This window comes from Felis catus, chromosome D1, assembly GCF_018350175.1.
Source record: "Felis catus isolate Fca126 chromosome D1, F.catus_Fca126_mat1.0, whole genome shotgun sequence".
NCBI lineage: Eukaryota > Metazoa > Chordata > Mammalia > Carnivora > Felidae > Felis > Felis catus.
This window is the reverse complement of record NC_058377.1, coordinates 95,665,272-95,677,055: the sequence shown is the minus strand read 5'-3', so window position 1 is coordinate 95,677,055 and position 11,784 is coordinate 95,665,272. Positions and strand designations below refer to the sequence as shown.

Genomic DNA, 11,784 nt, shown 5'->3' with positions numbered 1-11,784 from the left:
AATAAATAAAACACATTGAGGAAGGCACCTGTTGGGATGAGCACTGGGTGTTGTATGGAAAACAATTTGACAACAAATTGTATGTTAAAAAAAATAAATACAAAAAAAATAAAACATTAAAAAAAGATTTTGGGAGAGAGACCACACTCATATATTTTTATTACAGTATAGTTGACCCTTGAACAACACGAATTTGAACTGCCTGGGTCCACATGCAGGCAATTTTTTTTTTTTTTTATAAGTACAGTACCGTAAATGTATGTTCTCTTCCTTATAATTTTCTTAACATTTTCTTTTCTGTAGCTTGCTTTACTATAAGAATATAGTATATAATACAGAAAACATGCAGAATATGTGCTAAGTGACCGTGTTACCAGTAAGGCTTCTGGTCAACAGTAGGCTATTTATTACTAGTTAGGTTTTGGAGTGTTCAAAAGTTATACGTGGATTTTCCACTGTGCAGGGATTGGCACCCCTAACCCCCATGTTTTTCAAGAGTCAACTGTATATTATCATAATTGTCCTATTTTTGTATTAGTCATTGTTTTTCATCCCTTACTGTGACTAATTTATAAGTTAAAAGTTATCATAGATATGTACATATAGGAGAAAACATGGTCTACATACGGTTGGATACATCTGCGGTTTTAGGCATCTGCTGGGGGTCTTGGAATGTATCTTCCACGGATAAGGAAAGGATTACTGTAATAGAAATAAGAGCTAATGTTCGGTCCTCACCATGTATCAGATCATGTGCTTTATTAAATGTATTATCTCATGAAATCCTCCTAGTAATTCTAGGAGAGGGTACTATCATTGTCACCATTCACAAACGAATAACCGAAGAGCAGAGAGGTCAGTGCACTGGCCCACGGTCGTGCCCCTGCTAAATGCATGACTGATCTGGAATTGTAACACAAACCAGTATGACTCCAAGCTGGAGAGCTTAAATACTATAGCTTAATTTCTCGAGGGTTGTGTAAATTCCTTGTATATACATCATTTAAAAACAGTTGCTTGTACTTATAATGTACTCTTGAGTAAATCATTTTTTGAGCTAAAATTAGTAATTATATCAGGACAGTTTCTTCCCCAATGTTTGCTTTCTTTTCTTTGTATCTGTATTAGTTTCCGGGGTGGCCACAGGGTCCACAAAGCAGAAGGCTTAAAACAACAGGAATGCATTCTTTCCTAGTTCTGGAGGCTCAAAGTATAAAATCAAGGCATCCTCAGGGCCATACTCCCTCTGAAACCTGCCAGGGAGAATTCATCACGTTTTCCCCACTTCTGGTGGTTTGCCGGTAATCCTTGGCATTCCTTGGCTGCACATTTCCAATGTCTGCCTCTGTCTTCACTTAGCATTCTTTCCACATGTGTCTGTGTTTTCTCTTCTTACAAGGGCATCAGTCATTTTGGATAAAGGGCCCACCCTACTCTAGTATGATCTCATCTTAACTAATTTCATCTGCAATGCTCCCTTATCCATTCTAAGGTTACATTCTAAGACACTGGGGGGTTAGGACTTCAACATCTTTTTCTTGCGGGGAGGGGGGGGGATGTAATTCATTCTATAACAGCATCTTGTAAGATAGAATAGTAGCTAGGCATGTGGGTTCCAGCATTAAAGTGCCAGCGTTCAAATCCTGGCTCTGTCATACAAGCTGGGTGACTTAAAGCAAGTTACTTAGAGTAACTGAGCCTCCCCTTTCTCCTCTGTAAGTCAGAAGACTCTCCTAGGAGATTGTCATGAATCAATACACCTAAAGCACCCACCTAGAATGATATTATAGTAGAAACTGTTGTTCTTCCTGGATCCCTTTGCCAGCTGGTGCACCCATTCTCATCCATTGTTAACAGCTTACACCAGTGGTCTTCTATGGAGAATTCTCCTTGGCTTTAGGAACCGCCTTGTTGGAGATGCCTGGGACGTTGATCTCTCCTCCCTGGGTCGCTGACCAAGGCTAGACTTTATCTGAGACTTTATCTCAGCTTTTTCCTAATGTTTACTCCCTTACCGGTCCTTCCTGAGAGCATGGCCTTAATGTGTCCTATGCATCTGAAGTCCTGCCTCAGGTTCTGCTTCTAGGGGACCCTATTTGACATGAGTGCCCATGTATTGGATTGATGTTGTTATCATTTTCAAGGAGCCAGGAATTAATCTCCCAGTCCTCCTGCCTTTTCCTTGATTTGGTACTGCAATTAGGTCTTATTTTTCCTGCCATTAATCTTGTCAAGAATGTCCAAGTTTTTCCCATACACATTGACTGTTCCTGGACTGGGACCGTCTTGGCCACACCCAGGGGAAACTCCTCCTTCATTGCTACTGGACATCTCTCAGAGTGTATGCAGACCTGCAATGCTTCACTCTGCCTCCACTCTGGGCTGCTACAGGCTCTTTTTGCTTTCATGGTGACAGCCCATGTCTCTGTGCTTGTTACTCAGTCATTTGTATAGACAGCAAAGTCTGCTCTCTCACAGGATCAGGGATTAGTAACTGTTGTTCCATTAGCCTAACACAGTTCCACCTGCCTGTCTTCAGGTTGGTTGGGTACACCTTGGCCCCATCCCTATTATTATCATCATAACTAGCTACACGTAGTGAAAGACCAAGGTATGATTGTGTGTGTGTGTGTGTGTGTGTGTGTGTGTGTGTGTGTATGTGTATAAAATAACATGAAAATTAATTGTAGCCCTCAAAAACTCTTTGAAATGCAGAGTGACACCCTCATTTTGTTACCAAGGTGCAGAAAGTCAGACAATTGGATCACTTATTTGTGGCCATGGCAATGGTTAAGTCAGTCTCTGAACCACAATGATCTGGTGGGGAAGCAAGTGTAACTCTCAAGTTCCTTGTTGAAAGTACATTCTCTAAAGCACTCAGACCACAAACCACTGATTTTCTCCCTGTGATAGCACTTTTAATAGCTGGGGTCCTAGTCCCTGCCTGGCAAGGTGAATTGATATCTTAACTCTTTGAATCTTTCTTTTCCTTTTTTTCTCCAGTCGGGGCTTATAATTTCCTCCTCTCTTTTTACTTTTATCTCATGCTTCTTTGAGCTACTGCACTGAGCATCCCTGATCCACCCCCAAATTACTCAAGCCCCAGGCTTGCAAATTCATGCATGTTATTCTCTCATTTCCTTCTGTCCCCAAGATTCCATCTTCTGCATTCCATTTTGTCACTCAAATCCCAATTAATGACAACATTTACATTTCAGACCTACATTTAAATCAAGGCATATGTGATTTTTACTTGCCCCAGACTTTGAGAAAGGGGTATAAAGGTTATGTCATTTAACATAGTTTACCTATAATGATGCTTTGGGAAGATTTCATTAATTAAGCTCCCAAACAAAGCCTCCTTTCTTCTTCCTTGTAGCCCAATCATTCATTAGAATCATATTATTTTCAAATCATTGCTTGGTAAAAATCCATGGCAGATATCTGAGTTTCTTAGGAAATCATGGGGGTCCTGTCCTATGAAATTGCATGGAAAAGGCTTTGTGAGTGAAAATATCCACGAATGAACTCCCCTCTGAAAGCAGTTCCCAGGGAGGCATCCTTCCCCATTAGCCCTAGCCTCTATCCCCTTATATCACCCGGTGTCCTTGTGGGTGGTTGTCAGGCTCTTGATGATTTACGAAGGGTAAACGTCTGATAACTGCAATTCAATGTAAATCAATTGCAAAGTGAAACTGGAAATACTGCAAAAGATGTAGGATTTTGTGAAGTCAATGGAATCACTTGGAAGTGATTGGAATGGAAAATCGATGTCAATGGAGTCAATGGAATCGATGGAATCAATGGAATTGATGTTGGAAGGCTGTCTGAATCTCATGCATGCTGTTTGGCAAAACAGGACTGGGAAGAACCACGGAAAAACTGCAGTGGTTGGGGCACCTGGGTGACTCATCTGAGCGTCCGACTTCAGCTCGGGTCATGATCTCACGGTTTGTGGGTTAGGGGCCGTTTGTGGATCAGGTCATGATCTCACGGTTTGTGGGCTCTGTGCTGATAGCTCGGACCCTGGAGCCTGCTCTGATTCTGTGTCTTCCTCTCTGCCCCTCCCCTGTTTGCACTCTGTCTCTCTCTCTCTCTCTCAAAAATGTTAAAAAAAAAAAAAATTGAAGCCGGAGACAAAGGTAAGAATGCCTGAGGTTCTTCAAGAGAGAATGCTTAGCATATCAAATGCTTAAGAGAGTCCCTTGGAAAACTGAGGACCACTTTGTGTTTTCCAAAAATGACTCTCTTCGCTCTTGTTGTGAAAGTTAAACATGAAATCAAGAATACCCTATTGTGCAAGCATACGATTATGTGGGGAAAATCATGCAACAGGAATCAATACATGATTTATTATTTGCTATGGAATAATAATGACCTCCATTTTGTTAAATATAAGCAAAAAATAAATCAAGTTTTATAACTTCAATTTTTTACAGAACGCCGCTGACAAACCTGTTTTTCACTATTTACTATGACAATTTGCTCTCCTTTTATAAACGTAGGTTCATTCCGTTCCTCCGTGGAGATCAAGGTCAATGGCCCTTGGAGTTTGGAGAACTTGCCCTCAGGGAGCTTCTGGTCTTATTGGGAGGCTTTCCTAACACACTGGGGACAGGACAGTGGTTAGTGGGAAGGTCCCCTTTGCCAGGTTGCAAGTACAGTTTAACTGTAGGAAGAAGGAGAGGGGAAAGGCAGGGGAAAGTGTCTTTCACTTGGCAGAATCTTTAGCCTGGCCCTGGCCTGGCTTTCTTTAGCTTCCAAGATGACTCCTTGTATACAAACCTTCCCACCCGCTGCTGTCAGTAACGTGTTTGACAAGACTCCTTTGTCAGCTTCCTGAAGGAACTCATGAAAAGCACACTGGGAATTGAGCAAAACACCGGGGCTCTAACTGCTCCTGAATGAGACAGAATTAGAAAATGGCTTCAAATTGAAAACTTAATTTTCAATTAGTGTACATTCAGGCAGGAGTGGGAGGGATTAAGGGATGGCAGCTTGTTTGGTTAACACGCTTTTTAGAAGGCATGCTTGCAAGCTATTAGTTAGCTTCCTCCTTCCTCCCCCTCCCACCACCCGAGTGCTCCTTGCTCTGTAATTTGGCAGCCGTTCTGCTCCGGGGACCCGCTGCGCACTGGGTCCCTGACTAACTCAGATGCAGATGGCAGCAGCGGCAGCCACAGGAAGTGGGATGCAGCCTGTCACCTCCGAGACTGGCTTGTGTGTGTCATCCTCGCTGTGAACCCTGCGAGGCTGCAGGTGAGCTTGTCACCTCTAAAGATGCCTGCCCTGTGATGGCTTTAAAAAGCACATTCAGAAAAAAGATTATTTTGTTTCCTCTCTCTCCAACATATTTTATCATAATATGAGGCTCTTCCCTGGGCAACCGGTATAACTTTAACATTTGGGATTTGTGATGAAGAGTGGAGCTGAGAGGCACCTGGGTGGATCAGTCGGTTAGGCGTCTGACTCTTGATTTCAGCTTGGGTCATGATCTCACGGCTCATGAGTTCAAGCCCGCATCTGGCCCTGCACTGCCAGTGCAGAACCTGCTAGCGATTCTCTCTTCCTCTCTTTTTCTCTCTCAAAATAAACAAACATTTTAAAAAAAGAGTGGAGCTGAAGGTGGCCGAAGGGATGACATTGGGTGTAGGAGATGGAAGGGGCTGCCCACTGGGGACGTGCATGGCTTTATTTGCCCCTATTACCTTCCTTCCTGTCTTTAAATGTAGTTCTCATCCTCTTCTCTCCCTTCTCCCTTTTCCCAATCAGAAATAATTTCACCGGGCTTAGAGTGTTCCAGCAACCGTAGCCGGTTCCCCTTGGTTAGCCCTGTTTTCTCCCAGCACTTTGCTACCTGTGAAGAGTTCACTGTGGACTCAGTGTCTCCAAAGTGCTGCCTCAGTTCACACGTGAGCGCTTTGAATACAGTGTGTTTACAAGCACTGGAACTGGAAATCATTAATTCAGTCAGCAGAGCAATAACTTCATTAGGAACTTCCTGTCATTAGCAGGCTCGAGAAAATACGCCACAGTGACTGAGCATGCCATCTCAGACACGGCAGGCAAGGCTGCTATCAGCTTGGTAGGCACCTTTTATCTGATCATCTAGCTTCCAATTCTTCTCCGATACAGCAAAGCTGGCAGCAGTGGATGGAAGGAAGCGCTTCATGCTTACAACAGACATGGCCACTGGCTCTGCAGATCTGTTGCTAGGTAGGGTTTTCCTGACTTCTTCCCTGACCTTGGCTCACATCCCAGCCCTGAGCTCCTGGTGACATCTGCTCCCCACAGATTGGCTTGAACAAATTCCAAGTGCCTTTACTTAAGGGTCTCTCTGTCAGTGAGTGTAACCCTAGGCTAATTCCTGCAACCCTTTCTCAAATGGACCAGTGTCTTCAGCCACCATTGGTGCAATCCTCCCCAAGGTTAAACTGCTCTTCAGAGAAATGATCACCACACACTGTTTCTTCATTAGTGTTACCGCACCAACGAGCAACTGTTGTTAATCCTCTTTCTCAGCTTTCCTAGCTGTAACCTTCCAGTCAGCTTCCAAGAAGTGTTGGACTTCACTGAAGAAAGGTTGAGAGCGGGGAAATTTAGTGGCTCAAATGATAACATAAGCTTCCAGACTACCAAAAGGAGAACGGGAAGAAGTTTTGAAAAACAACTTCTGCTAGACAAACACTAGTAAATCCTGACAGTTTAGATGCAATTAATTTAGAGAAACAAAACTGAAAACTAGGATTTAGGGGTTTGGATGGGTCTTAGAAATCTTGTAATCCAACTCTCTTATTTTGTAAATGGGAAGTTCTCACTTAAAAAGGCTAACAGGTCTATACCTAGGTAATGGTAGAGAAAGGTCTCCAAAGACTGTGACTCTTCCTGTTTCTTGCTTTATTCACTATACCACACAACCCGTCTCTTCTTTCCCTTTGTGAAAGAAATTGCAAAGGTTTTTGGTGAGGGTGTCAAAGCTCAGCTACTTGCGATTTTTAAAGATGCCAATATGCTTTTTTCCAGGATTTAGGGGCATATCAGAGCTCTTTTGGATGCAAGAGACAGAAATACAACTTGTCAGGAAGGAAAGTTCATTAGCCCATGGAATCTAAGGGAGATTGGCTCACCAGGTCATAGAAATCTGGGATGTGGGGAGGACTAGAAGAAGGACCAGAACATCACAGGACAGAATTTCACTGCTTTTCATGGTGTCTCCTGCATTTTTTCCCACTGGAGACTGCTTCTTTTTCCTCTTTTTTTTTTCCTCCACATGGAAGGGAACCTTTGTTACCAGTAGCTCTGTTTTGTGTCTTACAGCTCTTACTTTTGGACAGGACATAATCACACAATCTCTGACCTCAGTCATTAGAAGGTTGCCTGATTGGGGTGATGGGAGAGTCAGATGGCCTCTCTTGAGCCAATCAGCTGTAGCCAGTGGATAAGGTACTATTATTGACCCTGCTTAGGTCAGGGCCTGATCCAGGACCAAGTATTAGTGGTTGTGGGGTTGGGATCTGGAAGAATGTGGCTATTCTTTTTTATTTTTATTTATTTTTTTCAACGTTTATTTATTTTTGGGACAGAGACAGAGCATGAACGGGAGAGGGGCAGAGGAAGAGGGAGACACAGAATCGGAAACAGGCTCCAGGCTCCGAGCCATCAGCCCAGAGCCCGACGCGGGGCTCGAACTCACAGACCGGGAGATCGTGACCTGGCTGAAGTCGGACGCTTAACCGACTGCGCCACCCAGGCGCCCCCCCCTTTTTTTTTTTCAACGTTTATTTATTTTTGGGACAGAGAGAGACAGAGCATGAACGGGGGAGGGGCAGAGAGAGAGGGAGACACAGAATCGGAAACTAATGTGGCTATTCTTATATAAACCTCATGGTTAGAGCTTTTATGTGGGGAGGATGGGCAGGGAATAACATTCCCACCAGGAAGCCAGTGCTATGTAGGTGAAATGATAGCAATCTCACTATCAGGGATCACCCAGTCTCCTCTTATGTAATGAATTCTATTTCATGTGGATCTTCCCCTCAATGTTCATTCTGAGATGACATGAAACAAATTTCTGTTTTTTTTCAGTATTTCCAACCTCCTTTCAAAATACAAGGCAATAGAAGTTGACAAAAATATAAGGCAAAAAGAAAAATTCCAGTTGAAAGCATCTCATTGGACTGGTCAAATTTCAAAGGGAGAAGCATAAATATATATACCCTACTACAGCCTGATTAATCCAATCCTTGAATTTAAAAATAATAATACACTCTTGTGATGCCTGCGTGGCTCAGTCGGTTAAGCGTCTGACTTCAGCTCAGGTTGTGATCTTGTGGTTTGTGGGTTCGAGCCCTGCATCAGGCTCTGTGCTGACAGCTCAGAGCCTGGACCCCGCTTCAGATTCTGTGTCTCCTTCTCTCTCTGCCCCTCCCCTGCCTGTACTCTGTCTCTCTGTCTCTCAAAAATAAACACTTAAAAAATTAAAAAAATATATTCTTTACTGCTGAGTTTGTTCATCATTTGTGCGTATTACCACCCAGTTATGGCTATAAGCCCCCTATGCAAGGGGATGTTCTGGTTCCAGTGATTATTTTATCCCATTCATCGAAGAATGCACAATTTGATCAGCAGTCAATAGAATAATAATCATAATAACATCAACACTTGGTGCTTACAAGGTGCCAGCGACTGTTAGTTTTATATGTTTTAATATACATGATCCTCATAACAACCCTAGGAGTTCAGTACAGTTAGTATTTCTCTTTGGCAGGTGGAGATGTATAGTAACACAGATGAGTTAAGTCGCTTACCCAAGGTCACACGGCTAGAAATTGGCAGAGTTGAGATTTATGGGTTTGTGGTATGTGCATTAATGTGTCATGCTGTCCCACCTCTTATGTGGCCAGAAACTATTATGGGATTTATGAGGTTTTGGAAAAATTGTTCTACTTGCTCAAATACTTTACCTGCTTGTTGAATAATGACTGACTGATTTAATTCAAGGTATCTGTTTTACCACAAAAAAGTGGAAATAATCCTGGACCAATATCCTATTAGTTTTGATTGGTAAATCACCCTCAAGTTCAATTAACATTTCATAAGTGCATGCTATGTGCTCTAACTCATTTACTCGCTACATGAGTACCAGGAGGTAGGTGGCATAATCTCTATTTTACAGGTGAGGAAACTAAAACTTAGTTAGGTCACATGATTGCCAAAGGCACACGGAGATAAGGTGGGCAAGCTGGGACTGAACTAGGCCTGCCTCCCAATGAGTTTAGGTGCTTGCTGTAATCCTTGTCGGTGAAATGACTCTATCAGATGTTTGCCAGTTGGCAGAGCTGATTTTAATACAGAAGGAAGGTAGAAGGTTGCATCACTTTGTGTCCTTGCAGGAGGAGAAGGAGGATCCCTGGAAGGGTCTGAGGGGACTGGTGTAGGAAGAAACAAAAGGGCAGATGTGATAGGCTATCCTAGGAAGTACCAGTTCTCTCGTTTCGCTGCCCAGAGAGAAGGGAAACATTTACTTAGCTAACAATTTTTGGAAGGCTCTGGCAATTAGGGTGTTAATATTCTGTGTAGTCACAATTATGCTGTAACTACCAATTATGGGAAAACTCATCATTTTACTGTAATGTAATTACATTAAATAGCACCAGTCATGTCAGTGCAAAGACTGGGGCAGCCTCTAATTATCCAGTGCACCCAGACACCTCAGCCTGGATCAGGAATAATTGGTGTAATGCAGTTTTGCCTTTCAGGGCTGGCCCCAGTTTTCCTCGGAAAAGCTTTCCTTGTTTTCTGATCCTCTCTTGTGCATGTCTGATTTCGCTGTGTTTGTGAGCTGGAAGCAGATGAGATGTTAACGTCCCCAATCTAGGTGATCTAGGTGTGACTTACTATTTCCCTATACCAGAAAGGACCGGGGAGGAAGTTTCTCTTATAAGTGGTGAGACCTCTGAGGGCCAGGACTATTTTTATTCTTTTCTTCTCTTGCCATTGCATAGGACAGAGAATGAGAATAGTTAGCACATCCTGAGTGTCTCCCTTATGCCAGGGACTGTGCTAAGCACTTTGCATATGTTTTATTTCATTTCCCCCCCCCCCCAAATTTTTATTTAAATTCTAGTTAGTTAACATATAGCGTAATATTGGTTTCAGGAGTAGAATTTAGCCATTCGTCACTTACATGTAATAGTGCTCATCTCAACAAGTGTCCTCCTTGGTACCCGTTATGTATGTTTTATTAATTCTCAAGACAGCTCTGTAAAGGAGATATTAAAATCCCCATTTAATGAAAGAGAAATCTAAAGATGGGAGATGAAGCACTTGCCCCAAACCAAAGAACTAACAAGTAGTAGAACCAGCTTCATTCTTTTGCCAAAGCCTGTGCTCTTTCCACTCTTTCCTGTAGGTGGCTAATATCAGTTGGAGTTGGAGCTAGGCTACATGTATTTGCATGTGAGGGTGGTCCTTCCTAGTCTATTTCGTCAACTTTTTCAGAACTAGATCTCTAGTTTGGGTAATTTCTAAAACCTCTTTTTTCTTTCCTACATGATAATCTAAACCCAATTCTTTTCAGTATTTGGAGAGGGCCTTCCAGTGTGTGTGTGTGTGTGTGTGTGTGTGTGTGTGTGTGTGTAATGTATACATTTAAAAAAGGTCAATCAATTATGAAGTTGATCTGAATGAATATCCTCAGGGAAGACAGGTCTTTGAAGGAAAAACTTAACTACTATGAGGTAAAGAGACCCCAAGGTATGATAAAGCTAAAAATGGTCTTATTTTATTTTTAAGACATTTTTATGTTTATTTGTGTGTGTGTGTGTGTGTGTGTGTGTGAGAGAGAGAGAGAGAGAGAGAGACAGAGACAGAGACAGAGACAGAGAGACACAGAGAGAGACAGAGCATGAGCAGGGGAGGGGCAGAGAGAGAGGGAGACACAGAATCTGAAACAGGCTCCAGGCTCTGAGGTGTCAGCACAGAGCCCGATGCAGGGCTTGAACTCACGGAGTGTGAGATCATGACCTGAGCTGAAGTCGGATGCTCAACCAACTGAGCCACCCAGGTGCCCCCAAAATGGTCTTATTTAAAAAAAATATCTTTGCTGTTTGGATTTGACAGTGATCTGATTTAAAAATTAGGGGAGTGTGACAGATGTTGTGATTTGTATTCACATATAGAATAGTTTTCTCAAGTGATGTGGAGGCCCTGCTGAGTTTTCAAGTTATAATAGCTGGGATTACTTTGTTGTATTATATTGGTTTTGGTCATCCTTGATCGATTTTTTTCTCACCCTAGAGGCAGCAGAGGCAAAAATAGGCACCCCCATTTCGGAGATGGAGACACTGGAATAGAGGGGATGATGAAAAAACAGATTCACCTTGAGAGGCATCAGCACAGGTCACTGACGTGAACTGAGGCCCTGAGAGCCCAGCCTGATGGATTTTAGTTCACCTTTAACAGAAACAGATAGTATTACTGTGGAGGTCAGCAACTGACATGTACCAGCTGTGGGATTTGGAGCTTCCTGCTGACTGATGGGCTTCACCTTTCCAAATGAATTTTCTTTGCTTATGTTAAGTCTCCTCAGAGACGCTTTTATTGGTGTCTGTGGAGTCAAAGAAGTTCAGCTTTTCTGTTTGGACATTATAATAGTGAAACCGCAGCAGGGCTTCTTAATTAATATCTAGGAGAGAGAGCTGTTATTTGGAAAAACCCTCAAGTGATTTCACAGACAGGGTAAATCTGGATGCCCCTTTCACCAGGCAAAGCTGAGGAGGATGG

At 42.8% G+C, this 11,784-nt stretch overlaps 1 long non-coding RNA gene across 2 annotated transcripts in view; it reads left to right on the top strand.

Annotated features, from left to right (window-relative positions):
• LOC109492102 overlaps positions 1–11,784 on the top strand; it is a 1,189,585-nt gene that overhangs the window by 21,144 nt on the left and 1,156,657 nt on the right. The window lies entirely within an intron of this gene.